This window comes from Pleurodeles waltl, chromosome 9, assembly GCF_031143425.1.
Source record: "Pleurodeles waltl isolate 20211129_DDA chromosome 9, aPleWal1.hap1.20221129, whole genome shotgun sequence".
Taxonomy (NCBI): domain Eukaryota; kingdom Metazoa; phylum Chordata; class Amphibia; order Caudata; family Salamandridae; genus Pleurodeles; species Pleurodeles waltl.
The window spans coordinates 512,331,581-512,355,611 of NC_090448.1; the positions used below are offsets into that span (position 1 = coordinate 512,331,581).

Consider the following 24,031-nt stretch of genomic DNA (forward strand, 5'->3'; position numbering starts at 1 on the left):
TATCTATCTCTGCAAAATATCTCTATTTCTGCGCCAGGCTACCTATGTACACTGTAGTCTCACCCGAGCAGCCTTCACACATGGCTACATGTGCTCACATGTAGCCAGTCCAGTGCCCCTTACCCTACCTATGTTGCAGCATCCTTATATTAAAATGTGGAAACAGGTGGAAAACATGTGCAGTCCAATTAGTAGGTGACTACCATGGGTGAGACTCGAGTGGTGAGATTCCTCCACAAGAAAAAGGCCAAGAACTAGATTATCAAAAAGTGAAAAATCTGGGTGGATTGAATGGGTAGAACCCAGTTTGCTACACTTTCATTTCTCCCCAACAGCTGAAAGAAAATGCTCAAAATGAGCAAAAGGCACAATATAAAGCAGAGTACCACACACTGCCAATTTTGATGCATATCTGGAATCAAAGTATAAAAGTCAAAGAAATTCCCTTGGAACCTAAAGATAAAAGAAGTTAAAGTTCACAAGGGGTCAGTAGTGTGTACAGGGCAAAACATCATAAAAAAACAGAAAGTCATGAGAGAAGGAGCTAGTTAAACCAATCTGTCAGTCCGGCCACACTACCTTAACCTTAACTCCTAACTACAATCTACAACTCTTAGCACATCAAACACATTTTGAACACATAAAACAAAATCGCACAGAATGTACAGAATATTTATGTAAGTTCGTCAATGCAAGAATATTTTCTTGGGCTCACAAAGGCAAAACGTTTCTATAATTAGCTATGCACCCACAATATAGGCGATCTGTGGCCAAAGTGTAAAGTAAAATAATTGTTAGGAAAATTATGCTTTGGTGTGAAATGCTACATTTGTGGAACTGGACTCTAATTAAGAAATCATTTTTGCTGTATAGATGGTTGTAAACTTTGGTCACTTGTGGAAGAACACTTGACTACTAAGCCCTGCTCACAAACGATTTAGTGCTAATTGCACACTGAAACACGTATGAAGAGAACTGCATTTTTACACTGTAACTGACATATAAACTGGTTACATCACAAACAAATGGTACATGTTTAGTATGTCACAAACTCTCCTGCCTGCTGAATATTAATTAGGTGAATGCATTGTGTGATCCCCTGCAAATACATGGGGGTAGAGGGATGGAGGCTTCAAAGTTACAGCAGACCTCCTTCACCACTTTCACATTCCTTCCAAATAAAATGTATGTTTTAAATGCCTAATTCAGACAGGTAAAAGTAGTGGTGACTATTTACAATCTGTAGAAAAGATTTTCTCATATCTTTCTACTACTCATAGCATAGCTTCGAGGCTGAGAAGGTTATTGTGCTGACTTATGAACATGCTTTATTTTCCAGATGTCTTTTGTGAGATCAAGGCTTGGACTTTAATACCACAAATGGCACATGATGGTCAGACTGGGGAAACATCCTTTTTTATGACTTTTTTATTACGAAAGTCGTGGTTAACGAAAGCGTAACAACGCTTTTTTTAACCACGACTTCGTATTTTTGTGCCTTAACTACGTATGTTCTGAACAACGAACATGCGTGGTTAAGGTACAAAGAAGGGAGTTGGCGAAGGTAAGTGGTGGGTTTAGGTTTTGGGGTGGGGTTGGGGGGGGTGGGGCGTTTTTGGTTTTGGGGAGTGGGTGGGGGGTTAGGGGGTTTTAGGTTTTGGGGTGGGGTTGGGGGGGTGGGGCGTTTTTGGTTTTGGGGAGGGGGTGGGGGTTAGGGGGTTTTAGGTTTTGGGGTGGGGTTGGGGGGTGGGGCGTTTTTGGTTTTGGGGAGGGGGTGGGGGGTTAGGGGGTTTTAGGTTTTGGGGTGGGGTTGGGGGGTGGGGCGTTTTTGGTTTTGGGGAGGGGGTGGGGGGTCAGGGGGTTTTAGGTTTTGGGGTGGGGTTGGGGGGGTGGGGTGGGGCGTTTTTGGTTTTGGGGAGTGGGTGGGGGGTCAGGGGGTTTTAGGTTTTGGGGTGGGGTTGGGCGTTTTTGGTTTTGGGGAGTGGGTGGGAGGTCAGGGGGTTTTAGGTTTTGGGGTGGGGTTGGAGGGGTGGGGCGTTTTTGGTTTGGGGAGTGGGTGGGGGGTCAGGGGGTTTTAGGGTGGGGTTGGGGGGGTGGGGCTTTTTTGGTTTTGGGGAGTGGGTGGGGGGTCAGGGGGTTTTAGGTTTTGGGGTGGGGGTGGGGGGGTGGGGTGAGGGATGTAGGGTGAATGGTGCCTACTGCTAATGATTTTATCAGGAATGCCTTTACAACGAAATATCGTTGTTAAGGCATTCGTGGTAAAATCATTAGTAGTAAGGACGAGGTCGGTGTTCCGACCTCGTTGTTAAGGTTAGTAGTTGTTTTTAATTCGGTGTTCCGTCATATAATCGTCAGATTGTCCTTATTCCTGAAGTGGTGCCATGTTGCTGGATTTAAGCTTTGAGTAGGTATGAGAATAACCATCTAATGGAATATCTTGATAACTATCTAAAGAATACATTCTTCCAAATCTCTGTTATTTTTCTTTCCAAAGGACAATGGGGAGTTAAGACCCTGTGTCTACTATTAGACGAGAAAATTGCAGTATGTATCACATAGCCTTCAGCAATTTTGCATAGTTAGCAAGAAATACACATGCCATTGTGTTGGCAGCTAAAGCTTTATACAAATTGTTTGCTGAAGAGACAACTGGGTCTGCAGTATCATACAGGGGATAATGTGTGTCTGTCAACATGCAATTTTAAATATAAAAATTGCTATCAATTCCAACCATGATTTATTGGAACATTGTAGGTACTTCAGCAGGTTAACCCAGTTTATGGCGAGTCAGAATTTCAAAGGACAATGATAATTCATCAAGTGTTTTACACTTTCCACCTAACACCTATATAAGGTGGTTACTGCCTCCATCTTCCTACTGTGTTTATGGCTCAGAAGAGGACTCATGATGACTTGCATATGTTGTTCATGCCCGACAGTTTATGTAGCATTTCCATGCTTATCGCTAGTCCCAGGTAAAAATGTGAGTGTGCTGGTGTAAAGTTATATAATTTAGAGCATTTCATGCTGACTTTGCGATGCAAAATTACCCAACATAGTGCCACTATGCTATGTTGAATAAACAAGATTTTGTTTGGATAAAAAGCTCAGTACTGGAAACAAGGCTAGGATTTAATCCTAATCAGATTTTGCTCATGCTGATGTTTGTCACTGAACATCGATTATTGAGTAAAATTAATTTTGAGTTGATTAATACCGAAGAACAGCATTCATGAAATATTTTTAGTGCAAAAACACATTTCTTTTTTTACAAGAGGTGGTCAAAGAGAGTAAGACCACTGTGCAGAAAATAGCATCTTTCTACTCCTGTCCTGAACACTCTTCCCTTTTCTTTGCGGAGACCTTGGTGATTTTGAATTTGGATTCTGGAGGAAAAGCATCACTCATTCTTATTTATACAGTCTCTGCTGCATCATCCAGCCTTGGATATTTTTTTGTTTGTTGATTTTTAATGTTTGAGAGATCAGGCCCCACCATTTCCCATTTTTTGCACTTTTTTCAATGTGGTTGTTGCTAGAGGGCTTCCTGTTTGGACTTAGACGTGCAGGGCAGGCCCATGTCGGAATTAAGGGTCAAAAGTGTAAGGCCAATTAGCATTTTGGGGTGATGGAGGCACATAGTTATGTTTTGTTTTCCCTGTTGTTTTCTCAATATTTGACATTAGACTACAGTGCTTTACGTTTTATGGCCTAGCCACTTTTTTCAGTTACTCTTACAGATTTTCACACTCTCGCTGCTGTTGTACTAGAGATAGTTTAGTGACCTGTGGATAGTCAAATGTAGGTTATTCTTTGACTGTGTGTCTGGTAGCAGCTGGAGGAGCTTGAAAGCTTCAGGCCCATAGAGACAGCAATTTGTCTGTTTTTTCTCAAAAGCCTTGTGAAATTACCACACTTTTGCCTGTAAGTGTGAGGCCGTTGGACAATGTCATTTTATGCACCTTTAACAAATCTTTTGTTTGGTTAATTTTGCCTAGGGCTCTTTGTGTTTGGAACAGTAAAACAGCCTGCTCCCGTACCACCACTACCTGCTTCCATCTTCTCCCAATTCCAAAAATAAGTACCAACTACCATTGTAAAACCCCCACCCTCTCTAAACAAAAGCAAACTCTGCCTATAGCGGTTGTAATTTTTTCTTGGTTAGACTTTATTAGAAAGTTCTCTCTGTTCTGGGACTTCTATCAACTTACACCATTAGATGACCACATTGCAGACTGCACAGTTTCCCATAAATCTGTGCATTGGTGGAGTACAAGTGGTCATCATTATACTAAAGCCAACCGGCCCATTTGAAAAACAAACATTCAGTCTTACAGAAACAGCACCTAAAAATGATGATTATGATGAAGAACATGTTGCCGTCAGCACAAGCAACGTGGATGATTATAGTGCGCATTTGGAACCAGAAGCAACATCTGCGTGGCATGTGAAAATAACAGATGTCGCAGTTACCCCAATGCATTAAAGCAGTCCACTTCCACAAAAGTCACTTGAGGTGAGATGATCATCATCGTCAGATCTGCCACACACCAAAACATACATTATCACTGCTATGTTTAGCACAAGTTAAGAGAGCCATTATCTGATCCATTTATACAACAGATGACTGTCCAAAACGTTGTTGATTGATGTTCCCGTTTCTTTGGTGGAAGGGCGGTTGTTCTGGAATTTGTGTTTGTCTAAAATGGAAGGTACCAGGCCAGACCTACTGTTCAATTATCACTGTGCCACATCTCTACCCTTAACTGGAGGGCTTGGTTGGTAAGACAATGAAGGAAAGCACTGTGCAGTGAATCCACCTCACTAAAAACACGGTAACCCGCTGTCAAGCTACACTCTATATGGGAATCATTGAACACTTACCAGTCTCCTTTAATGTGATTAAGGATGGCTATTATTCAGCGTCACCAGCACTGATGCATTAAAGGTGTTCATTGTTTTGAAAGAGTTTACAGTATTCTCAATGTGGAACTCACATTCAGATGCTAAAATCCTGGAAGAATTTAATAGCAATCCAAATATCCAAATAGCTTCTTGTAAGGTCACAGGACTAGATTTGTTGCCACTGCCAAAGGCAGTAACATTGTAAAAACTATAGGATATGAAGGATATTTCAGAGTACTTTGTTTAGACCACTGCATCAGATTAATTGTGCAGATTTGCTCAAAAAGGAAGAAGATGTCCACACCTTACTGTTCGCAGAAGATTTGCACACATTTTAGACATTTCCTTAAAGCCAGGAAGTGCTTGAGAATCATTCAGCATGCCAATACATACTGTAAAAACTCCTACACAAATGTTCCACCCATTGAAAAAACACTTTCCACATGCAACAACCAAATTTGAGCAACTTAAGTCTATACATAATTATATGCCATAAAAGGGGGGTATATGACTGCCAAATCCATGTCAACGCATGCTAACACCAGAGGTTAATAGCGTACCTTTAGAAAACGCTTACACACTTTGAAATTTTGACATAGGAAGACAGAAGAAGATCTACTGCCAATCTATCCCACAGCTGCACTTGCTGCAGGCCCATTTTTGTAAGGTGGAAGAAACGTTTACCAATGGTAATAGAGAAGCAGCTAATTTATTCAGCATCCAACTCTTTAATCTGGATACAAATACCAGACTACAGCAAGAAAGGATGTTCTCTGAAGAATCAGAAGAGCCTTTAAACTAGGTCTGAGGTACAAACATAGGCTGTCTACTTCTATTCCTATTTTCAATACTGGATGTCTACATTTCTAATAAATTGACCATTAAGAAATAATCTAAACTTAAAGATAAAAAACTGCAAAATTGAGGAAGAAGGACTGAAGTACTGTAACTTCTGGTGAGAATGGTGGCAAGTCTAGAAGGAGGCTGCAAACCTTCTCCTACCAAAACAACACAATTAGCATCATTTGAAACATCATCAGTTGACAGTTAGGGCAGTAACCGTCAATTTTCATAGTATAAAAGATTTTACAGGAGTACTTTGATGACCACACAAGCATACCAGTATTTCAAGATCCATTGAACTAATAGCATGGGAAAAAGTAACAGCGGATACAACTCAACCGTGTGCCAATAAGGCATCTAGAATGTCTTGTAGCCAGTGTATCCTTTCAGGGGGCTTTCAGTGCAGTTTGAGCAATTGTTCTGGTCATAAGGACATGTTTGTCACCTCAAAACATAGACAGATGTTGATCAAAATAAATAAGCATTTTGTCTAAAAAAATTAGCAGACTTCACAAGACACAAAAGTGAAGGAGGACAATTTCTTAGACATGTTTGGCAAGTGATCCTCCACTTGAGGGAGTCCCTAAATATGAATATGAATAGCATATACTGCTCTATTAAAAACAATAGCACCTTGCCTGAAGAAAACATAAAAACTGAACAGAACTCCTTTGCATTAGATTTAGTAGGCCAAGAAATGAAAAAAATGAAAAGAAACAAAAATGGGCAGTGTGATCAGTATACAAGGCACAGACCGATAATCAAGGACCCAGTCAACTACAGACTGGGCAATTAACAACAGCCTTTAGGTCTGAGCTGGATAATGTAATTTCCTCAAACAACAAGATACCATCCATGCTTAACCTTTCGTTCCTCTGTTCTAATATAATTTGAGATTGAAAGCACTACACTTCACTCCTTCTCTGTGTGCCTCATATGGACAAATGAATTAATAGATACCACACTGGTTTGGAAACAGGTGACCTGTATTTATTATTAGATTTCAAATAATTAATGTGGTGAGTAGAATAAGAATTACTAAACTTGTTTCTTTAATGTGTGAATGACCTGTCATTCGAGGTATAATCAGTTAATTCTCTGGGTGAAATAGTAGATTGGCCTTTACTTAATGACAGCTTATGCACCTCTGTCTGACACATTGAGTGCCCTGTTTAATGTGACTCTCAAATATCGCCCTTTACTTTTCTCATTCAACATGTCTTCTATACCCCACAGAGCTTCCATAGTAGTTCAGCTCTGCAGTTCACCCTGTTGTGGAGACTGACAATGCCAGGATGCAGTTTCATTCTTTTTATGCTGTTTCAATTTTACTTATTGTAAATATGTTTGAACTCTTTGTGTCCTCTTTATGTTGTGTTGAAGCTAAGGTAAATAACTTTCAATTCGGCGGCGTTACATATTGTTGGAATTGTATTGACTTAATTATCACCTTCCTTCCATGACAGACGTGATATGCCCATGAGTGTGGCTGAATACTGTGCTGTCTTTCTCTATTAAATTTCCCTACTTCCCTCTATTCGTCAATTGAATAATTTTCTAATTATTTTCCCCTTAACTGTGAGATTATACTGTGCTGTGATCTATTTTCAACAACAATAAATCTCACACTGTGCTGGCAAACGTCTTGGCAGTGTTAAACCTTCACCTGAGGAGGATAAAAAATGCAGTGTTGTCCAGACCATCCCCCCTAACCTTCCCATGGGGCATTATGGTGCTGGAAATAATTAACACTCAAAGTTATGCTGAGAATAGACCATGTGTACTCTTCTTTTTATAATATGTGCCCCTTAGAGATTCAAGTTGCTGAAGAAACCACCTGACTTGTACACAGGTGATTAATAAGCCATGCTTTGCCTACAACTTATGTGACTTGTAAATAAATCTTGGCATGCTATACAGCTACTTATGATGGCCTAAGACAGTCAGGGTTAGTTATAATAATTAGTTAAGTTTCTCTCTTATATGTTTATCAAAACAATTGTACAGAAACAAGATGACAAGATGATAATGGTATCAATGTAATTATTTATTCTTCAGTTTTAAGCTTGTAGAGATACTCGGAATATGTTGGAGTAAATTGTTATGCAATATATATATATATACATAGAAATATAGGGTAGTTATAGTTAAAACCATGTTTACACAGGAAATGCCTTTTCTTTGTTGCTAATGACTTTACCACCATTTGACGAATATCCTAAAATCTTTCCAAAAAAGTCCTACATTTTATCTAGTTTGTGCATGGAAAGTTTTGGGGTGATCTGCCAAGAGGGGGGCTGAGAAAAAGGGGGGGTGGGTACCAAAACATGTTTTCCTCATTCATTCTTCCATAGGAACTTTAGACACAGCTATATCCCAAATCACTACATGGATTTACACCAAATTTGGCAAAAGCTAGATCTTGGGCCAGAAAGAGAGATTTTTGTAATTTGCGTGAATCCATTCAGTAGTTTTTGAGCAGCAAATGTTCAAAAAATTGTATATATTACACGCCATGGTGGAGGCGTGGGCCAACGGATCCCAAGGACTCAGGACTCAGTCCTAAGTAGGGGGAAAAACATACAAAAAGAAATAACGAAGACCCAATAGGAATACCTTGAGCCCCCTATGTCTGGTGTTGGGGGGGGGGTCACAGAGAGCCTGCTGTAATTTTTTTTAAAAGGAGCCGCATTCCATTGCATTTTAAAAAAATACTCGCTTCCCCAGAGTGGGCTACAGCCCAGTGGAGACGCAAATGCTATTTAGGGAGGTGGCGGCTGACCCCCCCCCCCTCGGAGGTCCTGAGGACCCCATCCCCCAGGGCAACAAGACACTACATGGGCAGGGGCCCCCCCTCCCAGAGCCATAACACAGCCCTGTGCACCCCATCCCCTGGAGCTAGCTCAGGAATGGTGTCTCTGGGACTACAACCCTCAGGACACTGTGCTTTCCGTGCCTAGGAGAGTGGCCAAAGAAAGAGCAATGCATTTCCAGCTGGCGGCAGCACAAAGCAGCTCCCAACAGTTGGAGACACAAAACATTTTTCCCTGCCTGCTCTCTCATGCAGGAGAAATACACAGAATTGCTCCTGCCTGGTGAGGGGGAAATGAAAAAGCTCCTACGGAGCAGAAGAAATGCCGGCTCCCTCTGCACTTGGGATGGGTGCATGCAGGAAGCCGGCACTGCTGTGGAGGCCCTTGGCCACCCACTGCATCCCCAAATTAGGGACCAGCTTGGGGTGCCTCATATGGACACTGGGCCACCCAATTAAAAAAAGAAAGAAAAAAGTCCTAGTAGGGGAAGGAGCTCCACCATTTGTTAATGTTGTAGAGGGCTGTAGGGAATTCTTCAGTCTCCCAGCAACATTCGGAAGAAAACAGTAAGTCTCCTGGGTCATTGAAAACTTGATCTATGGAAAAATTACCATATTTTCTCTAAAGCACTTCCCAGGTTGGAACTTTTCCGCTACAGTTGGGAGTGCAGCAATCTCTAGGGGATGGTTCAATGGCTGTGCTTTTATGCTGCCTGAAGATGTATAAAAAGTATACTAGGGCCTCTTGTGGTTGTTTTTATGATTGTATTTTTTGGGCTGAAAAGTATTAAAAGAAAGACTAGTAAATTGTCTCTGGCTATTTATTTTCACAGTTTCATCCACAAAGTGTAATAATAAAAACTATGAAAAAGAGTTATAGGCATGCATTTTACTAAAATGTTATTACATATTTTTTAGGTAGTGAATAATAATAAACATTGTATTGTGTGTATTATTGATGTACATTTCATTAAATTTATTGGTACATTTTGGAGAAAGATAATAGATCTGCTTCATATATAGGAGGGGGTTGGTTGCTTAGGGGTAGAGGGAGGAAAGAGGAGACGGGTTTGGCCAAAGGACATGTGCAAGGGGGCTTGGCTGCTCATGCGTGGCAGAGGGTAGGTATGCAAGACCAAATGCTGTGCATTGTGGTGGGTTGCTTTACATATGGTAAATACTGATTACTTTACATTAAACAAAACCTAGAAATTCACTGAAAAAACAAAGGTTAAAGTGATGTTATGTAATGCTGTCAGGTAGTCAGTAAAAAAAATGTTTTTTTAAGCTACCAAAACCACAGACATTCACTGGTTATAGTTACCTCAAATAACTATAACTCATTCTCTACCATGTACTTGTAATTACCCCACATATTACATCACTCATGACATCTTCCATGGCAACACTGTTAATATCACTGCAACCTTTTCAATGAAATTATTGATGAGAAAGCTATGCATGATGAGAGTGCAAGTTATAGTTACCTTAGTGCATGAGTTTAAGGACCAAATGTATGACCTTTTGTTTTGTGACTCGTAATTTGTGATCCTTTTTGGAATCTCAAATTGCGGGTCACAAAACAAAATGTACAACAGTGTTAGGTACACTGTTTGCGATTCCCAATTGGGTCGCAAATGACCAACCTCATTAATATTCATGAGGTAGGTTTGCGACCCCATTGGGAATGGCCACACTCACAGGGATAGCACCATGTCTGTGACATCTGTGACTGTTTTTTAAATAAAGTCGTTGTTTTTTTTTATGCAGCCCGTTTTCCACAAAGGAAAACGGGATGGATTTCAAACAAAAAAAATGAAAAGCTTTCTTTTCATTTTTTTTCAGAGTAAGGAGTGGCTCGTGGACCACTACCTGCTCTAAAAAAATATTTGGACTTCTATTCACAAAGGGGAAGGGGTCACTTGGGGACCCCTTCCCGTTTGCGAATGGGTTAACACCAGTTTGAAATTGGTGTTTACTGTGATTGTTTTGCGACCGCATTCATGGTTGCAAAACAATCATACATACCATTCAGATTCAGTATTAGGAAGGGTTGCCCTGAACATGCCCCTTCCTAACAACGAATCGCAAAACCCAAATTGCGATTCGGTAACAAGTTACTGAATCACAATTTGAGCTTTGTAGATCCCCAAAAACATTTTTCTAGTCGCAAATGGACCGTTTCTGCGAATGAGCCGATTTGCAACTAGAAAAATGCTTTGGACATATGGCCCATAGTTACTTGAGATAACTGTATCTGTTGAATTTCAGTGGTTCTGAACATTTAAACCAACATTTTTTAACTGATTTCTTCACTTAACTATAACGTCACTTTAACCTTTGTTTTTTTCTGTGAATATTTATATATATATATATATATATATATATATATATATATATATATATATATATATATATATATGGGTACACATATAGATAGATAGATAGATAGATAGATAGATAGATAGATAGATAGATAGATAGATAGATAGATAGATAGATAGATAGATAGATAGATAGACAGATAGTACCCAGTGGCAGTCAGCACTGGGTAGCCATATTAAGGTTTGCATTTCCACAGGTTCAATAGGAAGAGCATTTTTTGGTTGCTAAAAACTTTGGTGCCGTTAAACGAATCTCCCTGAAACTTTTTTAAATAATGTCACCCACCTTAGCTCCTTCCTGGAGCATTTTAGGATGATCCGTGAAGAGGGCCTATGAATAACGGGGTGTAGGGGTTCCAAAAACCAATCCGTAGTTTTTGATAAATTAAGGTACAAAAATATTTGTATAGCTGTAAAGTTGGGCTCAAGGGACTCCTGCGAGAGTCCAGCGAGCACAACTTCAAAACATAGAGAATTCTGATTGGCCTAGGGGATTTTTCTCCCTTGGACCATCTCGCTCCCACAGGAGTGTAGGTCCCGTGGGAGTGAGCACTCTGACTGGATAGCCGCAGCATGAACAAATATTTTGTGCCAGCCATTACAAGACGCTGGGGACTTCATCCTCGTTCCTGAACATGAGTAAAAACAAAAGATTTATTGGGGCAGGGTAGGGATAGTCTGCCCCCTATTCTATGTGGATTGGGACAAAACTTTTTTTTAAATTGGGATTTTGCACTGATCCTGTGGTACTCCCATAGAATCACGGCCTAAAAAGCAAAATAACAACCACCCTTTTTTTAAATGACTATGACCCCCAGGGTGAGCTAGGGTCTGTGGGTCAGTAATACATATACTTTGGAGAGGGGATTGTACGTGGTGCACTCTCCCCAAAGCAATTTCAGCCCCAGGGACCCCACTCCTGAGGGCCTGCAATTTAAAAGAAAGGGGAAGGGATGGACTGCTCCCCCCAAGCCTTATCCAGGCCCCGGGAACCCCATCCTCCTGTGCTGAATCAATAAACATGGGAAGGGAAGAGTGTCTCCACTCCCTGAGACTCTACGAGACCTCAGGGACTCCATTCTCAGGGGGCCGAAGTAATAAGGGAGGGGAAGCATGTGGCTTCCACCGTCCGTGCCTCATGAGGCCCTGGGGACCTCATCTCCTGGTGGCAAATAAAAAATAAAGGGGAGTGGGCCATGCCGTCCCTCCCTGAGCCGCTCTAGGGCCCTGTTAACCCCAGTCCCTGGGGTAAAATGTATTTGAAAAGGGGAGGGGGAAAGGCGATATCCCCCCCAATGCTGGAACCGGCCCTGGGGACCCAATCACCCAAGGTGCAACAATGTGCAGTGTCTCTGTGTGTCCCACTGTGGTTCCCTGCCCAGGAGAGTGCAGGCATACCTTGCCAGCACTCTCCTGGGCAGGGAATTCAACTTTGCTCTCACCCAGCAGGAGCAGTAAAAGAATGCTGCTCCTGCACTGACAGGAGTAAAGAGGAAGTGCTGACTACTGCCAGCACCCAGTATGACCCTGAGGCCAATCCCATGCTGTGCACCACCAAAGGCTGTAATGGGTTGGCTGCCCACAAGGGTTTGGCCGCAATGCCTGCAGTCAACCCCATTCTGTGGATGACCTTCAGTTACCTGTGGCACTAAAATATTTCTTTACGTTAAAAAACGCCTAGAAATTCACTGAAAAAAAACAATGGTTAAAGTGACGTTATAGTTAGGAATTGTAATTACTATACACATTACATTACTCATGACATGATCTATGACATCACAGATAATGTCACTGCAACATCTGAAATTACATAACAGACTGCGCATGGTGGGGAAGTGAATTATAGTTGCGTAGGGCATGAGTTGTAGGCGCATATTTGCTAAACCTTCAATCATAGCAGGGCAGCAAACAAAGTTGCTGTGCTGCACTGCGTGAAATGGAGAGGGCAGAAATGCTCCATATTTACAAAGATATGGAGCATTTCTTCTCTCTCCTTGCAGTGGAGCACTTCAGGCCGCCTAGCGCCAATGCAGGCAGCCTTGCATCATGGTGTAAGGGTGCCCGCAGTGCAAGGAGAATTGTTTTTGTGCAGGAAGGGATACCTTCCTTGCACAAAAACAATCTCTCAAGACATTTTCCTCTTTCTATGTGTGCTGCAGCTGCAGTTTGCAGCACACATGAAAAACGGAAATAAGAAAGAGAAAAGAAGTATTCTTCCTTGTTACGCCGTCCTCTTGGCAGGCGTAGCAATTTCATGCAAAAACAGATGCACAAACCTTTGTAAATCTCGGAGTGCGTGAAATGCATGGGTGGATGTATGGGAACGCCCATGTTCTACCCATGGAACGCAATGCAGTGCAAGCCTCTGCATTGCATTACATTTTCTTTACAAATCCAGGCAAGCCAGCATAAATCACTCCTTGCATGGCTTTGTAAATATGTAGTAGCATTTTGCATAATGCATGCACCACAAAAGTGGTGCAACCATGACACACAATGTTAGTAAATATGGCTCATAGTTATTTGGGATAACTATAACTGGCGAATGCAAGTGTGATTTTTGAGTTTAAAACATTAGGTTGTCACTGACATTTTCACCAAACTTTAACTTATATATATATATATATATATATATATATATATATATATACATATATACATATATATAGATAGATAGATAGATAGATAGATAGATAGATAGATAGATAGATAGATAGATAGATAGATAGATAGATATACATTCACTGAAGAAAACAAAGGTTACAGGGACGTTATAGTTAGGAAATAGAATGTAGAAGGCCATGGAAATTCACTTAAAAAAACAAAGGTTACAGGGACAATATAGCTAGGGTCACATTTTAAACGTACAAAACCATAGAAATTCACCTGTTATAGTTAGAGTTATCTCAAGTAACTATGGCTCGTGCCCTAAGGCAACGATAACTCGCAGCCCCGCCATGGACAGTTTTTTCATCAAAAATGTTACTGCAAATATTGCATTTATATTAGAGCTGTTAGTCTGGTTCAAAGCTGGATAAACCCTTTTGTTGGACCACATGACCTCATTAGTTTCTACATGGCAAAAAAGTCATCTCCAGACATAATATCCAACACAATGAAGGTGCATGAAATAGGTGTACAAAAACAAGGTATACACAGTTCCACAACGTAAGTATAATCAGGGAAACCACATTGGGTCCTGATCTAAGGAAAAGATCGTAAAAAAGAAAGAAAGCCAGGTCCCTGGAAAATTAATCATTTTGGAACAAGAGCCCTCACTCACCAAAGGTGACATGCTTCATCCTCGGGCTTTGCTCCACGTCAGGCCGGCGCTGCAATGCCTGACGGGCCCCTCAAGGGGGGCTCTTTGCCGGAGATCTTTTGAGATATATGCCCGGTTTAGAAAGAATAGGGTATAGGATTGGAAAAATTCTATTTAAAAATAACTAGAGGTTAGGCAAATTTTATTAAATAATCCAACCACTGTCATGATTAAAACCGAAGAGCGGGGAGAGAAAAGAACAAGGTCTACGCTCCCCAAAAAATTATTCACTTCCTCACTCAATTTGAGGTTAGGAATTGTACGCACAGGATCCCCTGTACGATTCACCAGAAGGTCAACATGTTTCTCGCTATTAATGTCCCATGGATCTAACGCGATTCTTCAGGACCTAAACTACCTAATCCTATGTGTAAATATAACCTATAATAAGGAATATTAGTACAATGCAGGGACCTGAAATGAGAAGAATAACAAACAAAAAGAACAACACATTATTCACATGCACAATATCAACAGTAATGTGCTCTGTGCAAATCCACACATAGGTGAAGTATGCCCACTGTGGATCAACGTGTAAATCAGTGTGAAAATAATGATGAAAAAATGCTTACCCTCCTCATACTAGTGGATGGGCCGCATCAGGTAAAGCACCAAGTAACGGAGGTCCTACTGAGCTAAATGCGTGAGTTCAATTATCAGATTGTATTTAGGAAGAAAGACAAAAACAGTAATACCGGGAAGTTGAGGGATATAGCGTTTGCCAAATAGGTGAACAGTGCTATACAGACTTCAATCTTGAGCAACTTGAGAATACTCCACCTATTGAGAAGATCCATGACCCACTGAAAATGAACAAACTAAAAACATTTGCTAACAAGCAAACATCAATGGCACAACAATCAACATGAAAGCAAATAAACCTCTATTAGGTTGAATCATTGTAGCAGTACAGAATCGGAACCTTCAAATAGTGGATTACACTTTCATCCCTTAGGACCTTTACAATGGGCTTTAGCAACTCTAGAAGGTATGTTTCAAAAGACAAACAAAGCTATTTTAACAGCATACTTGTAGAAAAATGCACGCCTGCTAAGGAAATACCTGGAAATTCCATGATGCGGATTGATGGTATGGTTCTTGTTCAGAGAGTGAAAGGAGAGGAATCAAACTTTGGTGAGGTGGCTATGTCTGTCTTGTCCATGGCTTTACGGGAAGGAAATAGGAGTCAAAGGATCGATGTTGTGTTTGATACATACAATGAGACGTCTATTAAGAACAGCAAAAGGACAATCAGAGGGGAAAAACTCATGCACCAGTTACAGAGCATCTCACCTTCCCAGATTGTCAGGTAGTGGAGGAAATTCCTAAGCCACATAAGGAATAAAACAACTCTCATTGTATTTCTTGTCAATGAATGGAGGAAACCAGAGTATTTTGTAAAACTTGAGAACAAACACTGTTCACAACTGTGAAGATAAATGCTGCAAAGTCACATTTGAAGGGAGCCATGAAGTGCCTGATCTCAACAGTACAAACAAAAAAGCAGATGGCTGTTTGTTGCTTCATGCTGCACATGCTGCTAATGAGGGTTATGAGGCAGTAATGATAAGCTCAGATGACACCAATGTGATTATTATGTGTTTAGGATTCCATGACAGAATCATGGCTAAATTGTTTCTGAAATGTGGTACTAAAATACACATGAGTCCTTGACATTAGGAAAATAGCTTCAACTCTTGGTGAAAATGTTTGTCCAGCTATGATAGGTCTCCATAAGTTTACCGGATGTGACACTGTAAGCGCATTTGAGGGAAAAGCAAAGTAAAGTGCATTCAAAATCCTGTCTGCCAACAGACGTACACAGGAAACATTTTCACAGCTCTGTGACCAATGAGATCTCTCTGAAGAACTAATGGACAAATTGGAGCAATTCTTAGGCTTTCTCTATGCACCAAAATCTTCAGTTCATCACGAGAATGACTTGCGATATCACCTATTCTGTGCAAAGAAGTGTGAGATAGATAGTCATCAACTTCCACCTTGCAGGAACTGTCTGAAGAAACATGCCGAATGTGCGAATTGTCAAGCCTCTATAAGCAAAAAATGTCTTCTGAATGATCCACAGACACCTAGTCCAATTGGGAGAGGGTGGAAGTTGGAAAAACATGAGGGAGCAGAGCAACTGGTAGTGGGCTGAATGGAGGGCAAGTACATCAGGCTGTGTTAGATCTACTAGCTTACAACTGCATTAGAAACTGCAAACTGCCAACATGTGTCTGCTGTCTTAATGACCTCAACTGCACTGACGTGCAGACTTCCCACTGTGAAAATGAAACCGACGCAAAGAATTATGACACCTATTCAGAAGAAGATGGTTACGACGAACATGAATGATAAAAGTGTGTTTATGTTCACTCATGATGTACATTGCCTATATAGGATGTCACAACTATTATTGGAAATTGTAAGTGAAAATTATGCATATAATCTATATCGATATATGAGGAATGCAATGAAGTTGTATTGTTATTTTAATGGCTATATTGTTATTATTACAAATAATAATCATTATTTTTAAATTATATTGAATTTAACCAATCTGGTTGAATTAGGTTTATTTTGCTACAGATTATGATGAATTTGTCTGCTATTTATCAAAAACATGAAAAACATTATTTTTTCAGCTTTGGTTGCTAATCCAATAATATCAGACAAAAAGCAAAGAGTGATGACTTGCTGTCTCATATTTTCCATCTCTAGGCATCCATATGTTACAAAAAAATCATGTTATAACCCATGCCCCAAGTGGTAACAAATGACCGACATTTGGGGTCATGGCTCATGGCCTAAATACAAGGGACCTGTAGGAACCACCTGCATCCATGAATAATCAATCAGAAAAATGGTATGTTGGCACCACCACCCCATGAGTATCAAACAGGACAGGAATAGTAGTCCCACAATGACCAGAGAACACACTTCTAGCCACTGAGCTAGGCTCTAGGGTTCAAAACTGTGATGAAAAGTGAAGGCCTCTGCGTGCATGCAGTATTTTCATGTGTGTTGGGCCTAAAATTTCAGAATATCAGATAACATTAAACCTAAAGACCCTATTAAGAGTACAGTCTGCTACACAAGTGTACTCAGTCCAGGCAAGATCAATCATCATTTATAAAGCATGGCTTATCACCCAGGGAGACTTGAGGTGCTTGCTGAGGGACGAGGGTCAGTCAAAGAGCCATTTCTTGAGGTCCTTTCTGAACTGAGCCAGCGATGGGGAACTGCCTGAAGTGGAGCGACATTGTGTTCCAGGTCTGTGCAGCGAGGTAGAAGGATCTTCCTCCAGTCGTGCTCTTCTGCACCCTGGGGATGGTAGCGAGAGCCAGTTGTGTTGAGCAGAGTTGCCTGGGGGGGTGTAGAAGGAGAGGCGGTGGTTGAGGTAGACAGGTCCAGCGTTTTGGAGGGCCTTCTATGCGTGGGTCAGGAGTTTGAAGGTGATGCGTTTGTTGACAGGGAGCCAGTGTCGGTCTCTGAAGTGGCCAGAGATGAATCAGTCTGGCTTTGGCGTTCTGTATTCTCTGGAGTCTTGATTGGAGTTTTTTTGTTGATTTAGGCGTAGAGTGCATTGCCGTAGTCAAGTTTACTGCTGACGAGTGCCTGGGTAATGGTTCTTCATGTGTTGATGGAGATCCACTTGAAGATCTTCCAGAGCAGGCAAAGGGTGTGGAAGCATGATGAGGAGACGGCGTTGACTTGGCGGGCCATGGACAGTGATGAGTCGAGAATGATGCTGAGTTTGCGGGCGTGCTCAGTAGGAGATGGGGCAGTTCCGAGGTTACTGGGCCACCAGGAGTCGTCCCAGTAGGAAAGACATAGCACAATATTCCCAAATGCTGACTTCACGCTTTATGACATTTTCACACACTTCATCCTTAAGTTAGAACCTAATAGTAAGAACCTCTTAAAATGGGAGCTTAATGGAAGGGTTAATCTATCTCTTTCCCAAGTAGCAGTACGTAGTCTCACTGAGGTTGCCTTTGCTATGATCAGCGCCCCTGCAGTTATGCAACTGTGCAGCTGCAGCATTTTTTGCATAATTATTGATTTGCCACATTTGCCACAAAATCAGTTATCTGCTGTATAACCTGCACATTTAAAAAAAATGTTTCTAGCTCAAACCATATAAAGTTATTAAAAATGGAGTGATGTGTTGCTGTGCAGTGGAATGCCCTTTGCAGACGTTGACTGGTCACCTTTTTTGTTGCTTGTTACTGTATTTGGGGGTAACCTGGGACTAATGAGGTGCAACCAAGCCCAGACAGTGTTAACAAGTGTAAAAATGATAAAATAAAGAAGTATTACTATCACAAAGCGTGCCGCATTACACAGCATAATTTACCTTTTCTCTACACTTAATATGCTCAACCCTGCCGCATAATTCCAGTGGCCCTGGCTACGATCAAACACCCCACAATCACCACTGCTATTTGTGCACTAACGCAGAATATATCCACAAATAATAAACTGACGTTTAGGGACCAACCCAGTATTTACATAAAAAGAAAAGCAATTGCCTATGAGAGAAATGTGTTTTTAACTAGTTGCATTACATTTGCCTGGAAACAATGTATTTTATTTATCAAAAGTAAATAGATCCCATTTGATATCAAAGCATGTCCATTTCCTGAAGTTGTAGGGACAGTATTATTGCTTTCCTAAAATGTATGGAGATATGTTATTTGAGTGATAATGTATATTGAATTGGGGAGATGTATTGCTAATGATTTTTCCAGAGTGCTAGGGGCACCTGGTGATATGACTGCAATTTGATGATTGGTGGTGGCATTCTATTATTTATACTGGAAAGCGATTTTATAGCAAGACCAGAGGCTAACATTATTGCAATCGCCTTTATTGCCACCACTCTGAGCAACCCCTTTAAAGAACACAGAACACTTAAAAAAGTTCCACCACAGTAAAAGGCGAGAATCCCACCATCTTCCTTCTTTTTTGCTGCTATTCCTTTCAGATAAATATATATTTTAAATGTGAACTAGTGTACGATAATAGGTTAATTAGACCAACTTTAATTTGTCTTAAGAATTTATTTTTTAATAACAAGTTATGGAGAGTGAGATTGAATATATGGTGATATTTTAAAGGTTAATTAATTGTGTTTATAGCATATGACCATAATTTTAAAGTTTTTTTCTTAAAAAGGTAAGTTTGTTTTGACTGATTAAAACGTGTGGTATGGCAAAAACGTGGGTGTTATACAAATACACTGGCTTTGAGGTTTTGGGAAAATGTACCATTGGGCGAAGCGGCATTCTGGCCATTGATCATACATGAAGGGTTGCGTGCAGGAGCACGCAGTTACTGGCGTATAGCAGGGCCATGTTTGCGTTGCGGGGTAAATGCAGTGCAAACTCTGGGGAACAGAGCATTCAGCCTAAATCGCAGCCTGTCCAGTTTGAAGCCTCCTGCTGATGTAACCTTAATCTGGCCCACTCAGCAGGGATTGAAGGCTCGGGGTTCAGGGTCAACTGCACAAATACTGCTTGTCAGGAGCCCAGAAATAAACAAAGGGCTAAACATGTTTTAGGACATGCCCTCCTCACATACCGTGTGATGCACCCGTGGCCTTTTCAGGCAACTGTGATATGTTAATAGAAATGAATGGAGGAAAATGCTTCACAGATTGGGAAAATAATAAAAGTCGAAGCAGACAGCTGATGGAGATTGTAGGTCGCTTTATACGATAGAGTTTTATAGGTTAGTTTGTGTTGAATTAGGTATTTCGGTATTAGTAGTTTTATATTCTTGTGGCAAGGTGATAAGGAAATTAAAATATATTTTTGTTGTGACAGAAACTAGTGCACAGAAATAAATTGAGATTTCTTTAGAGGATAAAATCAACAATATACTACATAATTGTTCAGCTGATTTAAATGACAAAATGGGGAACACATTTGGAGGCTATGTTTCAGCCCAGGGATTTGACACCTTAGAAGGAGCGATTTTGGTCAGCTAGGGAAGGCCGTAAAGGTGGTAAAATTAGTAGAAAAATAAAATATATTGCGGTAGACCTGACACAAGCGAAGAAAGTGAAGTCTGCGAATTCAGATGTTGGTTTTTGTGGGCGCACAAAACATTTATTCCGTGGCTATGGATGGGGACCAATGGAAATATCCTGAGAAAATGTATAGAAAGTATAGAAATAGAAAGGGCACTCATGAGGGGGGGGGGGGGGCATGAACCTGTACGATCTGTCTGCAACTGCTATCTATGCTCTACGTTTCTGTGCATCGTTTAAGTTTGCCATCCTTCCCTCTTTAAATAGAGGTTCACTCTGTAGCTAAAATCCTCTCAGTGGAGATATTATGGAAAATAAAAATAAGCGAAATACAGAATTTAAAAGTGCGCTACATTCATTAAAAAAATAATAGGCTGAGGTGAAAGTGCATAGGTTTAATTATTTCTAAAGTATACACCCACTTATCGTGGAATTGTTCTGAAAAATACATAGTTTTTCCACCATTTTTGTACTTCTCTTGATGATAGTGAACAACCAATGCCCCAGAGAGGGTCAGGCTTGATTGGCACGCAGTGAAAGTATCGAACTATCCAGGAGTGCTACTACAGCACAGTACCAAATGTGCCTTTTCAACGTCTTCAGTGAAATATCAATCGTAAACAAAATTATAGAACTGTGTCTCATGGGAAAAGTTCTAAATTATATCTTTCCTTTACACAAAATAGGACACAGCATCGTCAAGGCCTTCACCTAATCTAGTGAAAAGTCTACTTTTAATTTGTTTTGGTACAATGATCTTGGTCCTAAATGAATCAAATGTGTCATTATCTCTTATAGAAGAATAGATGCACATGCTCGCTTGGTGACATGTGCAAACCTCACATAATTAAACACCTGATACAGAATATTACCCAGCAACCCTTATATATAATTAACACCTCAATTTGTCTTCGACAGCCCTCATTGTATCCACAGAGGAATTCACATTCCGTTCCTCAAAAAGCAGCATGTACCTTTTGCACCTCATTTCGTGTGGGTGGAGAAGGCAGCTTATGCCCCTTCACTTCATCACAGGGGCTAATCTATCAGCGGTGAACCAGGTGCAGTGGCACCGGGACCCGGGATGGTAGAGGCCTGTTGAGCTCCAATTAATGATGTTTTATTAGCAAACAGAGGATTAGAGTGACCCCTTTGCCTGACTTGTATAAGGGCACGTGGCATCGTTGCTACACTACTGCTTCGCCAGTGAGTGGAACATGCAGTGCACATCCCTGGAGGTCAGTGGCGTAAGCAGCCTTCTCTGCGTATTCCTGGACTTCTTCCGTGTGCTTGGAGCACGCGCCCTGCCTCCTGAGGCCGCGGAATGTATATCGAGCGCGCAAAGTGCACCCAGAGGGATTTGTCGGTGAATGGAGCAAACCTTCGTTCCTGGGGCACGGCGGTGTCCCAAGAGTTTGTAATGCAAGTTATTGGGGGTTGAGTGTCGTATTCGGAGATTAAAGTGTGTGCCGCCGAATTTCGGTGTAATGCAGATGGCTATTATTTAATGGACAACAAAGTAAGCACTGTGTACCCCTTGGGTTCAGCAATATGTAAAGAGGTTTTGTGTTACCCGAGGGCTAGCGGTACGCATGTTTGCATGGTTCGAGCAAAGCGTTTTTGCCTGGATCGGCTTCGCTGTCCAGGCGACAGTTTATTCACAGAGGGAGGGATGGACTCCAAAGTAGCCTACCTGGAGGAGAGGTCACGCAACTGCTCCAGCTGACCCCTCCAGCCCCGTCTTCGTTTCTGCTAATATTCTTTCTCGCTCGGTGTTCCGGTGCTTTGCCGTTATGTCTCTGAGCCGTGTTTCCTCGGTCTTGTCTTGCCGCAGGTGGTCAGTTGTTGCTCCTTTGTCCTTGCTCAGATCTACCTTGTGCCGGAGTCCTGACCTGTGTGAACACTTTGGGCGTGGCAGCCTGTGCACTTAAGATGAGCTGGCGTGCAGGATCCGACCCTCGTGCCACCAGGAATAGGGAGAGTGACACAGCAGGGTCCTTGTCCTCGAGAACCTGAGTAGTGATGATGAGTGATGTCCTCAGTGTGCGGTCCCACTGCCTGAGATTGGGAGACTGCCGATAATTCGGCACAATGCTCCGAGCTTCCCTGGAAGCAGCAGCTGGCTCGCCTCCCAGTAGCAGCTCTTTACCTGTAGCTCCGCACCCGAGCAGCTCGCGGGAGCTCGCCGCTCCTCCCTCCCATTGGTGCACAGGGAAGCAGCTGTTATCCCGTTGCCGGGTTAGTTGCCGAGCGACGATGACGCCCTCAGCATCTCTACAGCAACTTGAGCGGAAGCCCGAGCGTTGAGTGCTTGGAGCGCAGACTGCCCGGAGAGTGAATACGGTGACAACAGCATCCAAAGAGCAGAGAGCGTGTAGATCTTGTGCCGCACAACAGAGTGCTGTGAGCATGCACTGCCAGGGTCGCAGCTAGCTTTCTCCGTGCCAAAACTAGCCCCTTGTCCACACACTCTTCTACTTAGTAACGCAGCGCAAATTAACAACACAAGGCTGAACAGCAATGATTACTGTAACGGGAGTGCTTATCGGTCAGATGCATGCAAAAGGATGCATTGCAGAAGGACGATTGACACACAAATCAGCAGGGTAGGAGCGTGCGTAGCATTGGAGAGGACAACCTAGGGAAGCGAACAGGCACAGAGTGGGCAGTATCAGTATCAGATGAGAGCAAAGCTTTGTTCCCAAAGGGGCAGCTCACAAAAAATAGTTGATTGGTTCAATTACAAATCCTTGGTGGTAACTAAGGCAGTGTGTAATCCGTTTTGGGGGTTCCGAGGCACGGAGCGATTACTGGGCCACAACCTAGGTGGTTGAAGCCTTTTATCATCAAAGTCGCAGGGCCTTGGCTACTCTGATTACTGAAAACCGTGAACCTAGTGCTCCGTGTCTGTTAGGACGGTAGTGTAGGGGTAAAAACTCAGAACTCAATAATCATGCAATAAAGCTGAATAATGACGGTTCATGCCAGTGCTTTAGGTTTATGAAACAATAAAAGTACTTTATTACAGCAACATAATATACCACAAGTCGATTATGCAGGGAAAGACAGGGTTCTAACAAGGGGCTTCAAGTAAGGCTGTAGCAGTCTGCTAAGGCAAATGTAGAGAGATCGTGAACAGGTTACAGTGTCTACGAACTGTTGGTTAGTCTCTTAATAGTATCCAGTGCTTAATTTTTAAATTAAAACGTCCCGGTGCTCAAAGTCCTCTTAAACACGCGGCTGCTGCAATTAAAGGTGAGAGCACGGAACACTAAGGCAGTTTAATCCCGAAGCCATCTCGGGATTCAAACCATTTACAGCCACTCCCTGCCCCTTCAGCTCACTCTTGCAGTTTTCTGTTTTCTCCCTTTGTGACGCTTTTTCGTTTTTCTCGTCCTGCGTCTTTCCCATATCTGTCTTTCGCAGGAAATGCTTGAGGCAGAAAAAGAAGCGCCGGCACTCAAAAATAAGTGCCAGTGCTTAGCACCGGAAACAACAAGCACAAATTAAGCACTGATGGAACCTGATTTGTTGCCAGTTAGGCGTTCGGCACGCAGTTTCAGTTCTAAGCCTTACATTTCTGTGGAGCAATGTCAGTTAGTGTTTTCTATCTCTGGTGCAGTAGGACCCATATGTAAGGTTCTCCCTCTATGTGCTGCAAGCATGTGGCCTTTATTCCCTCTCAGCATTGCTGGCGGAGCTGCAGATGCCATCAATATTTACCGGTGT

General features: G+C 41.8%; 1 long non-coding RNA gene across 1 annotated transcript in view; it reads right to left on the bottom strand.

Annotated features, from left to right (window-relative positions):
- Positions 1–22,627, bottom strand: part of LOC138259556 (uncharacterized) — a 114,268-nt gene extending 91,641 nt beyond the window's left edge. Inside the window, exon 1 of the long non-coding RNA XR_011198753.1 lies at positions 21,996–22,627. This is a non-coding gene — a long non-coding RNA (uncharacterized lncRNA). The remainder of the gene's footprint in view (positions 1–21,995) is intronic.
- Between the last annotated feature and the right edge of the window lie 1,404 nt (positions 22,628–24,031).